The following is an 18,789-nucleotide window of genomic DNA, read 5'->3' on the forward strand; positions in this document are numbered from 1 at the left end:
GAAAATTCACTCTTCTTGTACTTCAGTCGGAATTGTCCCTTTTGTATAAATTTCGATGCAATTTCTGTGTTTCCTGGTCAATAAAAAGGTCCAAGGAACACAGTGAACCTGCACTTGTGCATCGGAATCTAATACTGTTCTCCCAGGAACCGCTCAAAACATACTATTAGAAGATTCACTCTTCTGGTACTTAAGTCGGCATTGTCCCTCTTGTATTCAATTTCGATGCAATTTCTGTGTTTCATGGTCAATGTGAAGGTCCAAGGGACACAGTAAACCAGCACTGGTGCATCGGAATCTAATAGTATTTTCCCTCGAGCTGCTCAACCCACAACATGTTAGAAAATTCACTCTTCTTGTACTTAAGTCGTCTTTGTCCCGTTTGTATTCAATCTCGATGCAATTTCTGTGTTTCATGGTCAATGTGAAGGTCGAGGGGATACAGTAAACCTGCACTGGTGCATCGGAATCTAATACTTGTCTCCCAGGAGCCGCTCAAAGCACAAAACCTTCGAAGATTCACGGTTCTTGTACTTAAGTCGGCATTGTCCATCTTGTATTTAATCCCGAGCAATTTCTGTGTTTAATGGTCAATGTGAAGGTCCAAGGGATACAGCATAGCTGCACAGGTGCATCGGAATCTAATACTGAACACCCAGGAGCCGCCCAAAGCTCAAACTCTTAGAAGATTCACTCTTCTTGTACTTAAGTTGGCATTGTATATTTTGTATTTAATCCCGATGCAAATTCTGTGTTTCATGGTCAAATGGAAGGTCCCAGAGATACAGTAAAACTGCACTGGTGCAACGGAATCTAATACTGGTCTCCCAGGAGCCGCTCAAAGCACAAACTCTTAGAAGATTCACTCTTCTTGTACTTAAGTCGGCATTGTTCCCTCTGTATTCAATCCCGATTCGAGTTCTGTGTTTCATGGTCAGTGTGGATGTCCAAGGGATACAGTAAACCTGTACTGGTGCATCGGAATCTAATATTGGTCTCCCAGGAGCCGCTGAAAGCACAAACTCTTAGATGATTAACTCTTCATGTACTTAAGTCGGCAGTCCCTTTTGTATTCAATCCCGATGCAATTTCTGTGGTTCATGGTCAATGTGAATGTCGAACGGATACAGTAAACCTGCACTAGTGCATCGGAATCGAATACTGGTCTCATGGAGCCGCTCAAAGCACAAAAGCCTCGAAGATTCACTGTTCTAGTACCTTAGTCGGCATTGTCCATCTTGTATTTAATACCGAGCATTTTCTGTGTTTCATGGTCAATTTGAATGTCCAAGGGATACAGTAAACCTGCTCAGGTGCATCGGAATCTAATACTGGACACCCAGGAGCCTCTCAAAGCTCAAACTCTTAGAAGATTCACACTTCTTGTACTTCAGTCGGCCTTGTCCCTTATGTATTCCATCCCGATGCAATTGCTGTGTTTCATGGTCAATGTGAAGGTGCAAGGGATACAGTAAACCTGCACTGGTGCATCGGAATCGAACACTGGTCTCCAAGGAGTCGCTCAAAGGACAAATTCTCAGAAAATTTACTCTTCTTGTACTTAAGTTGGCACTGTGTATTTTGTATTCAATTCCGATGAAAATTCTGTGTTTCATGGTGAAATTTAATATCCAACGGATACAGTAAACCTGCACTGGTGCATCGGAATCTAATACTGATCTCCCAGGAGCCGCTCAAATACAAACTCTTAGAAGATTCGCTCCTGTGGTACTTAAGTCGGCATAGTCCTGTTTGTATTCAATCTCGATTCGATTTCTGTGTTTCATGGGCAATGTGGTGGTCCAAGGTATACAGTAAACCTACACTGGGGCATCGGCATGTAATACTGGTCTGCCAGGAGCCCCTAAAAGCACAAGCTCTTAGAAGATTTACTCTTCATGTATTTAAGTCGGCATTGTGCATTTTGTATTCAATTCCGATGCAATTTCTGCGTTTCATGGTCAATGCGAAGGTCCAAGTGATACAATAAACCTGCACTGGTGCATCAGAATGTAATACTGGTCTCCCAGGAGCCGCTCAAATCACAAACTATTAGAAGATTCTCCCTTCTTGTACTTAAGTCAACATTGTATCCTTTGTATTGGTCCGCATGCAATTTCTGTGTTTCATGGTCAATGATTAGCTCCAAGGGATACAGTAAACCTTTACTGGTGCATCGGAATCTAATACCGGTCTCCCAGGAGCCGCTCAAGGGACAAATTCTTAGAAGATACACTCTTCTTGTACTCAAGTCGGTATTGTGCCATTTGTATTCGATCCCGATGCAATTTCTGTGTTTCGTGGTCAATGTGAAGGTCCAAGGGATACAGTAAACCTGCACTGGTGCATCGGAATGTAATTGTGGTCTCCCAGGAGCAGCTCAAAGCACGAACCCTAACAAGATTCACTCTTCTTGTACTTAAGTCGGCATTGTCCCTCTTGTATTCAATCGCTAGCAATTTCTGTGTTTCATGGTCAGTGTGAAGGTCCAAGGGATACAGTAAACCAGCACAGGTGTATCGGAATCTAATACTGGACACCCAGGAGGCGCTCGAAGCTCAAACTCTTAGAAGATTCAATCTTCTTGTACTTCAGTCGACATTGTCCCTTCTGTATTCCATCCCGATGCAATTTCTGTGTTTCATGGTCAATGTGAAGGTCCAGGGGATACAGTGAACCTGCACTGGTGCATCGGAATCTAACACTTCTCTACGAAGAGCCGCTCAAGACACAAATTCTTAGCAAATTCACTCATCTTGTACTTAAGTTGGCATTGTGTATTTTGTATTCAATCCTGATGCAATTTCTGTGTTTCTTGGTCAACGTGAAGGTCCAAGGGATACAGTAAACCTGCACTGGTGCATCGGAACCTAATAAGGTCTCCCAGGAGCCGCTCTAAGAACAAACCATTCGAAGATTCACTCTTCTTGTACTTAAGTCGGCATTGTCCCTCTTGTATTCAATCCCGAGCAATTTCTGTATTTCATGGTCACTGTGAAGGTCCAAGGGATACAGTAAACCTGCATAGGTGCATCGGAATCTAATACTGGACACCCAGGAGCCGCTCAAATCTCAAACTCTTAGAAGATTAAATCTTATTGTACTTCAGTCGTGATTGTCTCTTATGTATTCCATCCCAATGCAATTTCTGTGTTTCATGGACAATGTGAAGGTCCGAGGGATACAGTAAACCTGCACTGGTGCATCGGAATCTAATACAGGTCTCCCAAGAGAAGCTCAACCCACAAACTCTTAGAAAATTCACTCTTCATGTACTTTAGTCGGAATTGTCCCTTTTGTATACAATTTCGATGCAATTTCTGTGTTTTCTGGTCAATAAGAAGGCCCAAGGTATACAGTAAACCTGCACTGGTGCATCGGAATCTAATACTGGTCTCCCTGGAGCTGCTCAACCCACAACCTCTTAGAAAATTTACTCTTCTAGTACTTAAGTCGGCATTGCCCCGTTTGTATTCAATCTCGATGCAATTTCTGTGTTTCATGGTCAATGTGAAAGTCCAAGGGATACGTTAAACCAGCACTTGTGCATCGGAATCTAATAATGGTCTCCCTGGAGCTGCTCAACCCACAACCTCGTAGAAAATTCACTCTTCTTGTACTTAAGTCGGCATTGTCCCGTTTGTGTTCAATCCCGATTCGATTTCTCTGTTTCATGGTTAATGTGGAGGTCCAAGGGATACAGTTAACCTGCACTGGTGCATCGGAATTTAATACTGGTCTCCCAGGAGACGCTAAAGGCACAAACTATTAGAAGAATCACTCTTCTTTTACTTAAGTCAACATTCTATCTTTTGTATTGCTCCGCATTCAATTTCTATATTTCATGGTCAATGTGAAGGTCCAATAGGAACATTAAACCTGCACTTGTGCATCGAAAACAAATATGGTCTAACAGGAGACGCTCAAAGCACAAACCCTTAGAAGATTACCTCTTTTTGTACTTAAGTCATCATTGTCCCTTTTGTATTCAATCCCGATGCAATATCTGTGTTTGATGGTCAATGTGAAGGACGAAGGGATACAGTAAACCTGCACTGATGCATCGGAATCTAATACTGGTCTCCCAGGAGCCGCTCAAAGCACAAACTCTTAGATGATTAACTCTTAGTGTACTTAAGACGGCAGTCCGTTTTGGATTCAATCCCAATGCAATTTCTGTGTTTCATGGTCAATGTGATGGTCCAAGGGATATAGTAAACCTGCAATGGTGCATCGGAATCTAATAGTGGTCTCCCAGGGGCCGCTAGAAGCAAAAGAACCCTTCGAAGATTCACTCTTCTTGTACTTAAGTCGGCATTGTCCCTCTTGTATTCAATCCCGAGCAATTTCTGTATTTCATGGTCAATGTGAAGATCCAAGGGATACAGTAAACCGGCACAGGTGCATCGGAATCTAATACTGGACACCAAGGAGCCACTCAAAGCTCAAACTCTTAGAAGATTCACTCTTCTTGTACTTCAGTCGGCATTGTCCCTTATGTATTCCATCCCGATGAAATTTCTGTGTTTCATGGTCAATGTGAAGGTCCAAGGGATACAGTAAACCTGCACTGGTGCATCGGAATCGAACACTGGTCTCAGAGGAGCCGCTCAAAGCACAAACTCTTAGAAAGTGCACTCTTCGTGTACTTAAGTTGGCATTGTGTATTTTGTATTCAATCCGGATGCAAATTCTGTGTTTCATGGTGAAATTGAAGGTCCAAGGGATACAGTAAACCTGCACTGGTGCATCGGAATGTAATACTGGTCTCCAAGGAGCTGCTCAACCCACAAACACTTAGAAAATTCACTCTTCTTGTACTTCCGTCGGAATTGTCCCTTTTCTATAAATTTCGATGAAATTTCTGTGTTTCCTGGTCAATAAAAAGGTCCAAGGAACACTGTAAACCTGCACTTGTGCATCGGAATCTAATACTGTTCTCCCAGGAGACGCTCAAAACAAACTATTAGAAGATTCGCTCTTCTGGTACTTAAGTGGGCATTGTCCCTCTTGTATTCAATTTCGATGCAATTTCTGTGTTTCATGGTCAATGTGAAGGTCCAAGGGATACAGTAAACCTGCACAGGTGCATCGGAATCTAATACTGAACACCCAGGAGCCGCCCAAAGTTCAAACTCTTAGAAGATTCACTCTTCTTGTACTTCAGTTGGCATTGTCCCTTATGTATTCCATCCCGATGCAATTACTGTGTTTCATGGTCAATGTGAAGTTCCAAGGGATACAGTTAACCGGCACTGGTGCATCGGAATTGAATACTGGTCTCCAAGGAGTCGTTCAAACCACAAATTCTTAGAAAAATCACTCTTCTTGTACTTAAGTTGTCATTGTGTATTTTGTATTCAATCCCCACGAAAATTCAGTGTTTCAAGGTCAAGTTGAAGGTCCGAGTTATACAGTAAACCTGCACTGGTGCATCGGAATCTAATACGGATCTCCCAGGAGCCGCTCAAACACAAACTCCTAGAAGATTCGCTCTTCTGGTACTTAAGTCGGCATTGTCCCGTTTGTATTCAATCTCGATGCAATTTCATTGATTCATGGTCAATGTGATGGTCGAAGGGATATTGTAAACCTGCGCTGGTGCATCGGAATCTAATACTGGTCTCCTAGGAGCCGCTCAAAGCTCAAACTCTTAGAAGCTTCACTCTTCTTGTACTTAAGTCTGCATTGTGCCTTATGTATTCAATTCAGATGCAATTGCTGCGTTTCATGGTCAGTGTGAAGGGCCAAGGGATACAGTAAACCTGCACTGGTGCATCGGAATCTTATACTGGTCTCCCAGGAGCCGCTCAAAGCACAAACTCATAGAAGACTCACTCCTCTTGTTCTTAAGTCGGCATTGTCCCCTTTGTAATCAATCCCGATGCGATTTCTGTGTTTCTTGGTCAATGCGAAGGTTAACGGGATACAGTATACCTGGAATGGTGCATCGGAATTTAATACTGGTCTCCCAGGAGCCGCTCAAAGCACAAACCCTTAGAAGATTCACTCTTTATGTACTTATGTCGTTATTGTCCCTTTTGTATTCAATCCCGATGCACGTTCTGTGTTTCATGGTCAATGTGAAGGTCCAAGGGATACAGTAAACCTGCACTGGTGCAACGGAATCTAATACTGGTCTCCCAGGAGCCGCTCAAAGCACAAACCGTTAGAAGATTCACTCTTCTTGTACTTATGTCGTTATTGTCCCTTTTGTATTCAATCCCGATGCAATTTCTGTGTTTCATGGTCAATGTGAAGGTCCAAGGGATACAGTAAACCTGCACAGGTGCATCGGAATCTAATACTGGACAACCAGGAGTTGCTCAAACCTCAAACTCTTAGAAGATTCACTCTTCTTGAACATAAGTCGGCGTTGTCCCATAAGGATTCCATCCCGATGCAATTTCTGTGTTTCATGGTCAATGTGAAGGTCCAAGTGATACAGTAAACCTGCGCAGGTGCATCGGAATCTAATTGTGGTCTCCAAGGAGCCGCTCAAAGCACAAACTCTTAGAGAATTCACTCTTCTTGTACTAATGTTGGGATTGTGTATTTTGTATTCAATCCCGATGCAACTTCTGTGTTTCATGGTCAATGTGAAGGTCCAAGGGATACAGTAAACCTGCACTGGTGCATCGGAATCGAACACTGGTCACCGAGGAGCCGCTCAAAGCACAAAATCTTAGAAAATTCAATTTTCTTGTACTTAAGTTGGCATTGTGTATTTTGTATTCAATCCCGATGCAATTTCTGTGTTTCATGGTCAAGTTGAAGGTCCAAGGGATACAGTAAAACCTGCACTGGTGCATCGGAATGTAATGCTGCTCTCCGAGGAGCTGCTCAACCCACAAACACTTAGAAAATTCACTCTTCTTGTACTTAAGTCGGCATTGTTCCCTTTGTATTCAATCCCGATTCGATTTCTGTGTTTCATGGTCAATGTGGAGGTCCAAGGGATACGTTAAACCAGCACTGGTGCATCAGAATCTAATACTGGTCTCCCTGGAGCTGCTCAACCCACAACCTCGTAGAAAATTCACTCTTCTTGTACTTAAGTTGGCATTGTGTATTTTGTATTCAATCCTGATGCAATTTCTGTGTTTCCTGGTCAACGTGAAGGTCCAAGGGATACTGTAAACCTGCACTGGTGCATCGGAACCTAATAAGGTCTCCCAGGAGCCGCTCTAAGAACAAACCATTCGAAGATTCACTCTTCTTGTACTTCAGTCGGCATTGACCCTCTTGTATTCAATCCCGACGCAAAATCTGTGTTTCATGGACAAATTGAAGGTCCGAGGGATACAGTAAACCTGCACTGGTGCATCGGAATCTAATACAGGTCTCCCAAGAGAAGCTCAACCCACAAACTCTTAGAAAATTCACTCTTCCTGTACTTTAGTCGTAATTGTCCATTTTGTATACAATTTCAATGCAATTTCTGTGTTTTCTAGTCAATAAGAAGGCCCAAGGTATACAGTAAACCTGCACTGGTGCATCGGAATCTAATACTGGTCTCCCTGGAGCTGCTCAACCCACAACCTCTTAGAAAATTCACTCTTCTTGTACTTAAGTCGGCATTGCCCCGTTTGTATTCAATTTCGATGCAATTTCTGTGTTTCATGGTCAATGTGAAAGTCCAAGGGATACGTTAAACCAGCACTGGTGCATCGGAATCTAATACTGGTCTCCCTGGAGCTGCTCAACCCACAACCTCGTAGAAAATTCACTCTTCTTGTACTTAAGTCGGCATTGTCCCGTTTGTGTTCAATCCCGATTCGATTTCTCGGTTTCATGGTCAATGTGGAGGTCCAAGGGATACAGTTAAGCTGAACTGGTGCATCGGAATTAAATACTGGTCTCCCAGGAGACGCTAAAGGCACAAACTATTAGAAGAATCACTCTTCTTTTACTTAAGTCAACATTCTATCTTTTGTATTGGTCCGCATTCAATTTCTATGTTTCATGGTCAATGTGAAGGTCCAATAGGAACATTAAACCTGCACTGGTGCATCGAAAACAAATACTGGTCTAACTGGAGACGCTCATAACACAAACCCTTAGAAGATTATCTCTTTTTGTACTTAAGTCAGCATTGTCCTTTTTGTATTCAATCCAGATGCAATATCTGTGTTTGATGGTCAATGTGAAGGACGAAGGGATACAGTAAACCTGCACTGATGCATCGGAATCTAATACTGGTCTCCCAGGAGCCGCTCAAAGCACAAACTCTTAGATGATTAACTCTTAGTGTACTTAAGTCGGCAGTCCGGTTTGGATTCAATCACAATGCAATTTCTGTGTTTCATGGTCAATGTGATGGTCCAAGGGATACAGTAAACCTGCAATGGTGCATCGGAATCTAATAGTGTTCTCCCAGGAGCCGCTCAAAGCAAAAAAACCCTTCGAAGATTCACTCTTCTTGTACTTAAGTCGGCATTGTCCCTCTTGTTTTCAATCCCGAGAAATTTCTGTATTTCATGGTCAATGTGAAGATCCAAGGGATACAGTAAACCGGCACAGGTGCATCGGAATCTAATACTGGACACCAAGGAGCCACTCAAAGCTCAAACTCTTAGAAGATTCACTCTTCTTGTACTTCAGTCGGCATTGTCCCTTATGTATTCCATCCCGATGAAATTTCTGTGTTTCATGGTCAATGTGAAGGTCCAAGGGATACAGTAAACCTGCACTGGTGCATCGGAATCGAACACTGGTCTCAGAGGAGTCGCTCAAAGCACAAACTCTTAGAAAGTTCACTCTTCTTGTACTTCAGTCGGAATTGTCCCTTTTGTATAAATTTCGATGCGATTTCTGTGTTTCCTGGTCAATAAAAATGTCCAAGGAACACAGTAAACCTGCACGTGTGCATCGGAATCTAATACTGTTCTCCCAGGAGACGCTCAAAGCAAACCATTAGAAGATTCGCTCTTCTGGTACTTAAGTCGGCATTGTCCCTCTTGTATTCAATTTCGATGCAATTTCTGTGTTTCATGGTCAATGTGAAGGTCCAAGGGATACAGTAAACCAGCACTGGTGCATCGGAATCTAATGCTGGTCTCACTCGTGTTGCTCAACCCACAACATCTTAGAAAATTCACTCTTCTTGTACTTAAGTCGGCTTTGTCCCGTTTGTATTCAATCTCCATGCAATTTCTGTGTTTCATGGTCAAAGTGAAGGTCGAGGGGATACAGTAAACCTGCGCTGGTGCATCGGAATCTATTACATGTCTCCCAGGAGCCGCTCAAAGCACAAAACCTTCGAAGATTCACTGTTCTTGTACTTAAGTCGGCATTGTCCATCTTGTATTCAATCCCGAGCAATTTCTGTGTTTCATGGTCAATGTGAAGGTCCAAGGGATACAGTAAACCTGCACAGGTGCATTGGAATCTAATACTGAACACCCAGGAGCCGCCCAAAGTTCAAACTCTTAGAAGATTCACTCTTCTTGTACTTCAGTTGGCATTGTCCCTTATGTATTCCATCCCGATGCAATTTCTGTGTTTCATGGTCAATGTGAAGTTCCAAGGGATACAGTTAACCTGCACTGGTGCATCGGAATTGAATACTGGTCTCCAAGGAGTCATTGAAAGCACAAATTCTTAGAAAATCAACTCTTCTTGTACTTAAGTTGGCATTGCGTATTTTGTATTCAATACCCATGAAAATTCTGTGTCTCAAGGTCTAATTGAAGGTCCAAAAGATACAGTAAACCTGCACTGGTGCATCGGAATCTAATACTGATCTCCCAGGAGCCGCTCAAACACAAACTCTTAGAAGATTCGCTTTTCCGGTGCTTAAGTCGGCATTGTCCCGTTTGTATTCAATCTCGATGGAATTTCTGTGTTTCATGGCAATGTGATGGTCGAAGGGATACAGTAAACCTGCGCTGGTGCATCGGAATCTAATACTGGTCTCCCAGGAGCCGCTCAAAGCACAAACTCTTAGAAGATTCCCTCTACTTGTACTTAGGTCGGCATTGTGCCTTATGTATTCAATCCCGATGCAGTTTCTGGGTTTCATGGTCAATGTGAAGTTCCAAGGGATACAGTAAACCTGCACTGGTGCAACGGAATCTAATACTGGTCTCCCAGGAGCCGCTCAAAGCACAAACCGTTAGAAGATTCACTCTTCTTGTACTTATGTCATTATTGTCCCTTTTGTATTCAATCTCGATGCAATTTCTGTGTTTCATGGTCAATGTGAAGGTCCAAGGGATACGGTAAACCTGCACTGGTGCATCGGAATTTAATACTGGTCTCCGAGGAGCCGCTCAAAGCACAAACTCTTAGAAAATTCACTCTTCTTGCACTTAAGTTGGCATTTTGCATTTTGTATTCAATCCTGATGCAATCTCTGTGTTACATGGTCAATGTGAAGGTCCAAGGGATACAGTACACCTGCACTGGTGCATCGGAATCTAATACTGGTCTCCTAGGAGCCGCTCAAACACAAACCCTTAGAAGATTCACTCTTCTGGTACATATGTCGTTATTGTCCCTTTTGCATTCATTCGCGATGCATTTTCTGTGTTTCATGGTCAATGTGAAGGTCCAACGGAGACAGTAAACCTGCACTGGTGCATCGGAATCATATACTGGACACCCAGGATCCGCTCAAAGCTCAAACTCTTAGAAGATTCACTCTTCTTGTACTTCAGTCGGTATTGTCCCTTATGTATTCCATCCCATTGCAATTTCTGTGTTTCATGGTCAATGTGAAGGTCCAAGGGATACAGTAAACCTGCCCAGGTGCATCGGAATCTAATACTGGTCTCAGAGGAGCCGCCCAAAGCACAAACCCTTAGATGATTAACTCTTCTGGTACTTAAGTGGGCAGTCCCTTTTGTATTCAATTCCGATGCAATTTCTGTGTTTCATGGTCAATGTGAAGGTCCAAGGAATACAGTAAACCTGCACTGGTGCATCGGAATCGAACACAGGTCTACAAGGAGTCGCTCAAAGCACAAATTCTTAGAAAATTCACTCTTCTTGTACTTAAGTTGGCATTGTGTATTTTGTATTCAATCCCGATGAAATTTCTGTGTTTCATGGTCAAATTGAAGGTCCAAGGGATACAGTAAACCTGCACTGGTGCATCGGAATTTATTACTGGTCTCCCAGGAGCCGCTCAAAAATAAAACCCTTACTAAATTCACTCTTCTTGTATTTGAGCCGGCATTGTCCCTTATGTATTCCATCCTGATGCAATTTCTGTGTTTCATGGTCAATGTGAAGGTCCAACGGATACAGTGAACCTGCACAGGTGCATCGGAGTCTAATACTGGTCTCCCAGGAGCCGCTCAAAGCAGAAACCCTTCGAAGATTCACTGTTCTTGTACTTAAGTCGGCATTGTCCATCTTAAATTCAATCCCGAGCAATTTCTGTGTTTCATGGTCGATGTGAAGGGCCAAGGGATACAATAAACCTGCACTGGTGCATCGGAATCTAATACTGGTCACCCAGGAGCCGCTCAAAGCACAAACCATTCGAAGATTCACTGTTCTTGTACTTAAGTCGGCATTGTCCATCTTGTATTCAATCCCGAGCAATTTCTGTGTTTCATGGTCAATGTGAAGGTCCAAGGGATTCAGTAAACCTGCACAGGTGCATCGGAATCTAATACTGAACACCTAGGAGCCGCACAAAGCTCAAACTCTTAGAAGATTAACTCTTCTTGTACCTCAGTCTGCATTGCGCCTTATGTATTCAATCCCGATGCAATTGCTGTGTTTCATAGTCAGGGTGAAGGGCCAAGGGATACAGTAAACCTGCACTGGTGCATCGGTATCTAATACTGGTCTCCCATGAGCCGCTCAAAGCACAAACTCATAGAAGACTCACTCTTCTTGTTCTTAAGTCGGCATTGTCCCCTTTGTATTCAATCCCGATGCGATTTCTGTGTTTCTTGTTCAATGTGAAGGTTAAAGGGATACAGTAAACCTGCACTGGTGCAACGGAATCTAATACTGGCCTCCCTGGAGCCGCTCAAAGCACAAACCGTTAGAAGATTCACTCTTCTTGTACTTATGTCGTTATTGTCCCTTTTGTATTCAATCCCGATGCAATTTCTGTGTTTCATGGTCAATGTGAAGGTCCAAGGCATACAGTAAACCTGCACAGGTGCATCGGAATCTAATACTGGACACCCAGGAGTTGTTCAAACCTCAAACTCTTAGAAGATTCACTCTTCTTGATCATAAGTCGGCATTGTCCCTTAAGGATTCCATCCCAATGCAATTTCTGTGTTTCATGGTCAATGTGAAGGTCCAAGTGATACAGTAAACCTGCGCAGGTGCATCGGAATCTAATTGTGGTCTCCCAGGAGCCGCTCAAAGCAAAAACTCTTAGAAAAGTCACTCTTCTTGTAGTAATGTTGGGATTGTGTATTTTGTATGCAATCCCGATGCAACTCCTTTGTTTCATGGTCAATGTGAAGGTCCAAGGGATACAGTAAACCTGCACTGGTGCATCGGAATCGAGCACTGGTCACCGAAGAGCCGCTCAAAGCACAAACTCTTAGAAAATTTAATCTTCTTGTACTTAAGTTGGCGTTGTGTATTTTGTAATCAATCCCGATGCAATTTCTGTGTTTCATGGTCAAGTTGAAAGTCCAAAGGATACAGTAAACCTGCACTGATGCATCGCAATGTAGTACTGCTCTCCCAGGAGCTGCTCAACCCACAAACACTTAGAAAATTCACTCTTCTTGTACTTTAGTCGGAATTGTCCCATTTGTATACAATTTCGATGCAATTTCTGTGTTTCCTAGTCAATAAAAAGGTCCAAGGAACACAGTAAACCTGCACTTGTGCATCAGAATGTAATACTGTTCTCCCAGGAGCCGCTCAAAACACAAATTCTTAGATCATTCACTCTTCTTGTACTTAAGTCGGCATTGTTCCTTTTGTATTCAATCCCGATGCAATTTCTGTGTTTCATGGGCAATGTGAAAGTCCAAGGGATACAGTAAACCAGCACTGGTGCATCGCAATCTAATACTGGTCTCCCTGGAGCTGCTCAACCCACAACCTCTTAGAAAATTCACTCTTCTTGTACTTAAGTCGGCATTGTCCCATTTCTATTCAATCTCGATGCAATTTCTGTGTTTCATGGTCAATGTGAAGTTCGAAGGGTTACAGAAAACCTGCGCTGCTGCATCGGAATGTAATACTGTTCTCCCAGGAGCCGCTCAAACACAAACTCTTAGAAGATTCACTCTTCTTGTACTTAAGTCGGCATTGTTCCCTTTGTATTCAATCCCGATTCGATTTCTGTGTTTCATGGTCAATGTGGAGGTCCAAGGGATACAGTTAACCTGAACTGGTGCATCGGAATTTAATACTGGTCTCCTAGGAGTCGCTGAAATCACAAACTAATAGAAGAATCACTCCTCTTGTATTTAAGTCAACATTGTATCTTTCATATTGGTCCCCATGCAATTTCTGTGTTTCATGGTCGATGTGAAGGTCCAAGGGATACAATAAATCTGCACTGGTGCATCGGAATCTAATACTGGTCACCCAGGAGCCGCTCAAAGCACAAACCCTTCGAAGATTCACTGTTCTTGTACTTAAGTCGGCATTGTCCATCTTGTATTCAATCCCGAGCAATTTCTGTGTTTCATGGCCAATGTGAAGGTCCCAGGAATACAGTACACCTGCACAGATGCATCGGAATGTAATACTGGACACCCAGGTGCCGCTCAAAGCTCAAACTCTTAGAAGATTCACCCTTCTTGTACTTCAGTCGGCATTGTCCCTTATGTATTACATCCCGATGCAAGTTCTGTGTTTCATGGTCAATGTGAAGGTCCAAGGGATACAGTAAACCTCCGCAGGTGCATCGGAATTTAATACTGGCATCCGAGGAGCCGCTCAACGCACAAACCCTTACTAAATTCACTCTTCTTGTACTTGAGTCATCATTGTCCCTTATATATTCCATCCTGATGCAATTTCTGTGTTTCATGGTCAATGTGGAGGTCCAAGGGATACGGTAAACCTGCACTGGTGCATCGGAATCTAATACTGGTCTCCGAGAAGCCTCTCAAAGCACAAATTCGTAGAAAATTCACTGTTCCTACACTTAAGTTGACATTGTGCATCTTGTATTCAATCCCGATGCAATTTCTGTATGTCATGGTCAAAGTGAAGGCCCAAGGGATACACTAAACCTGCACTGGTGCATCGGAATCTAATACTGGTCTCCTAGGAGCCGCTCAAAGCACAAACCCTTAGAAAATTCACTCTTCTTGTACATATGTCGTTATTGTCCCTGTTGCATTCAATCCCGATGCAATTTCTGCGTTTCATGGTCAATGTGAAGGTCCAACGGATACAGTAAACCTTCACAGGTGCATCGGAATTAAATACTGGACACCCAGGAGCTGCTCAAAGCTCAAACTCTTAGAAGATTCACTCTTCTTGTACCTAAGTCGGCATTGTCCCTTATGTATTCCATCCCATTGCAATGTCCATGTTTCATGGTCAATGTGAAGGTCCAAGGGATACAGTAAACCTCCACAGGTGCATCGGAATCTAAAACTGGTCTCCTAGGAGCCGCTCAAAGCACAAACCCTTTGAAGATTTACTCTTTTTGTACTTAAGTCGGCATTGTCCGTTTTGTATTCAATCCCGATGAAATTTCTGTGTTTCATGGTCAATGTGAAGGTCGAAGGGATACAGTAAAACTGCACAGGTGCATCGGAATTAAATACTGGACACCTAGGAGCTGCTCAAAGCTCAAACTCTTAGAAGATTGACTCTTTTTGTACCTAAGTCGGCATTGTAACTTATGTATTCCATCCCATTGCAAGTTCTGTGTTTAATGGTCAATGTGAAGGTCCAAGGGATACAGTAAACCTACGCAGGTGCATCGGAATCTAATACTGGTCTCCAAGGAGCCGTTCAATGCACAAACCCTTAGAAGATTTACTATTTTTGTACTTAAGTCGGCATTGTCCGTTTGGTATTCAATCCCGATGCAATATCTGTGTTTCATGGTCAATGTGAAGGTCGAAGGGATACAGAAAACCTGCACTGGTGCATCGGAATCTAATAGTGGTCTCCCAGTAGCCGCTCAAAGCACAAACCCTTCGATGATTCACTCTTCTTGTACTTAAACCGGCAATGTCCCTCTTGTATTCAATCCCGAGCAATTTCTGTGTTTCATGGTCAATGTGAAGGTCCAAGGGATACACTAAACCTGCACAGGTGCATCGGAATGTAATACTGGACACCCAGGTGCCGCTCAAAACTCAAACTCTTAGAAGATTCACTCTTCTGGTACTTAAGTTGGCATTGTGTATTTTGTATTCAATACCGAAGCAAATTCTGTGTTTCATGGACAAATTGAAGGTCCAAGGGATACAGAAAACCTGCACTTGTGCATCGGAATCTAATACTGGTCTCCTAGCAGCTGCTCTACCCACATAGTCTTAGAAATTGCACTCTTCTTTTACTTTAGTCGGAATTGTCCCTTTTGTATACAATTTCGATTCAATTTCTGTGTTTCATGGTCAAAAAAGGGTCAAAGGTATAGAGTAAACCAGCACTGGTGCATTGTAATCCTATACTGTTCTTCCAGGAGCCGCTCAAACCACAAACTCTTAGAAGTTTCGCCCTTCTGGTACTTAAGTCGGCATTGTCCCTTTTGATTTCAATCCCGATGCAATTTCTGTGTTTGATGGCCAATGTGAAGGTCCAAGGGATACAGTTAACCTGCACTGGTGCATCGGAATCTAATACTGGTCTCCTAGGAGCCGCTCAAAGCACAAACCCTTAAAAGAATCACTCTTCTTGTACATATGTCGTTATTGTCCCTGTTGCATTCAATCCCGATGCAATTTCTGCGTTTCATGGTCAATGTGAAGGTCCAACGGATACAGTAAACCTGCACAGGTGCATCGGAATTAAATGCTGGACACCCAGGAGCTGCTCAAAGCTCAAACTCTTAGAAGATTCACTCTTCTTGTACCTAAGTCGGCATTGTCCCTTATGCATTCCATCCCATTGCAAGTTCTGTGTTTCATGGTCAATGTGAAGGTCCAAGGGATACAGTAAACCTCCGCAGGTGCATCGGAATTTAATACTGGCATCCGAGGAGCCGCTCAACGCACAAACCCTTACTAAATTCACTCTTCTTGTACTTGAGTCATCATTGTCCCTTATATATTCCATCCTGATGCAATTTCTGTGTTTCATGGTCAATGTGGAGGTTCAAGGGATACGGTAAACCTCCACAGGTGCATCGGAATCTAATACTGGTCTCCTAGGAGCCGCTCAAAGCACAAACCCTTAGAAGATTTACTATTTTTGTACTTAAGTCGGCATTGTCCGTTTTGTATTAAATCCAGATGCAATTTCTGTGTTTCATGGTCAATGTGAAGGTCGAAGGGATACAGTAAACCTGCACAGGTGCATCGGAATTAAATACTGGACACCTAGGAGCTGCTCAAAACTCAAACTCTTAGAAGATTGACTCTTTTTGTACCTAAGTCGGCATTGTAACTTATGTATTCCATCCCATTGCAAGTTCTGTGTTTAATGGTCAATGTGAAGGTCCAAGGGATACAGTAAACCTACGCAGGTGCATCGGAATCTAATACTGGTCTCCAAGGAGCCGTTCAATGCACAAACCCTTAGAAGATTTACTATTTTTGTACTTAAGTCGGCATTGTCCGTTTGGTATTCAATCCCGATGCAATATCTGTGTTTCATGGTCAATGTGAAGGTCGAAGGGATGCAGTAAACCTGCACTGATGCATCGGAATCTAATACTGGTCTCCCAGGAGCCGCTCAAAGCACAAACTCTTAGATGATTAACTCTTCTTGTACTTAAGTCGGTAGTCCCTTTTGTATTCAATCCCGATGCAATTTCTGTGTTTCTTGGTCAATGTGAAGGTCCAAGGGATACAGTAAAGCTGCACTGGTGCATCGGAATCGAACACTGGTCTCTGAGGAGCCGCTGAAAACATAAACTCTTAGAAAATTCACGCTTCTTGTACTGTAGTCGGAATTGTTCTTTTTGTATAGAATTTTGATGCAATTTTTGTGTTTCCTGGTCAATAAAAATGTCCAAGGTTTACAGTAAACCTGCACTGGTGCATCGGAATCTATTACTCTTCTTCCAGGAGCCGCTCAAAGCACAAACTCTTTGAAGATTCGCTCTTCTGGTACTTAAGTCGCCATTGTCCCTCTTGTATTCCATCCCGATGCAATTTCTGTGTTTCATGGCCAATGTGAAGGTCCAAGGGATTCAGTAAACCTGCATTGGTGCATCGCAATCGAAAACTGGTCTCCAAGGAGTCGCTCAAAGCACCAATTCTTAGAAAACTCACTCTTCTTGTACATAAGTTGGCATTGTGTATTTTGTATTCAATCCCGATGAAAATTCTGTGTTTCATGGTCAAACTGAAGGTGCAAGGGATACAGTAAACCAGCACTGGTGCATCGGAATTTAATACAGGCCTCCGAGGAGCCGCTCAAAGCACAAACCCTTACTAAATTCACTCTTCTTGTACTTGAGTCATCATTGTCCCTTATATATTCCATCCTGATGCAATTTCTGTGTTTCATGGTCAATGTGGAGGTTCAAGGGATACGGTAAACCTGCACTGGTGCATCGGAATCTAACACTGGTCACCGAGGAGCCGCTCAAAGCACAAATTCTTAGAAAATTCACTGTTCCTACACTTAAGTTGACATTGTGCATCTTGTATTCAATTCCGATGCAATTTCTGTATGTCATGGTCAATGTGAAGGCCCAAGGGATACACTAAACCTGCACTGGTGCATCGGAATCTAATACTGGTCTCCTAGGAGCCGCTCAAAGCACAAACCCTTAGAAAATTCACTCTTCTTGTACATATTTCGTTATTGTCCCTGTTGCGTTCAATCCAGATGCAATTTCTGCGTTTCATGGTCAATGTGAAGGTGCAGCGGATACAGTAAACCTGCACAGGTGCATCGGAATTAAATACTGGACACCCAGGAGCTGCTCAAAGCTCAAACTCTTAGAAGATTCACTCTTCTTGTACCTAAGTCGGCATTGTCCCTTATGTATTCCATCCCATTGCAATTTCTATGTTTCATGGTCAATGTGAAGGCCCAAGGGATACAGTAAACCTCCAGAGGTGCATCGGAATCTAATACTGGTCTCCTAGGAGCCGCTCAAAATACAAATCCTTTGAAGATTTACTCTTTTTTACTTAAGTCGGCATTGTCCGTTTTGTATTCAATCCGGATGCAATTTCTGTGATTCATGGCAATGTGAAGGTCGAAGGGATACATAAAACCTGCACTGGTGCATCGGAATCTAATACTGGTCTCCCAGGAGCCGCTCAAACACAAACTCTTAGATGATTAACTCTTCTTGTACTTAAGGCGGCAGTCCCTTTTGTATTCATTCCCGATGCGATTTCTGTGTTTCATGGTCAATGTGAAGGTCGAAGGGATACAGTAAACCTGCACTGGTGCATGGGAATGTAATAGTGGTCTCCCAGGAGCCGCTCAAATCACAAACCCTTCGAAGATTCACACTTCTTGTACTTAAGTCGGCATTGTCCCTCTTGTTATCAATCCCGATGCAAATCCTGTGTTTCATGGCCAATTGAAGGTCCAAGGGATACAGAAATCCTGCACTGGTGCATCGGAATCTAATACTGATCTCCCAGCAGCTGCTCTGCCCACATAGTATTAGAAATTTCACTCTTCTTTTACTTTAGTCGGAATTGTCCCTTTTGTATACAATTTCGATGCAATTTCTGTGTTTCCTGGTCAACAAAA

This window comes from Schistocerca serialis, chromosome 12, assembly GCF_023864345.2.
Source record: "Schistocerca serialis cubense isolate TAMUIC-IGC-003099 chromosome 12, iqSchSeri2.2, whole genome shotgun sequence".
Lineage (NCBI taxonomy): Eukaryota > Metazoa > Arthropoda > Insecta > Orthoptera > Acrididae > Schistocerca > Schistocerca serialis.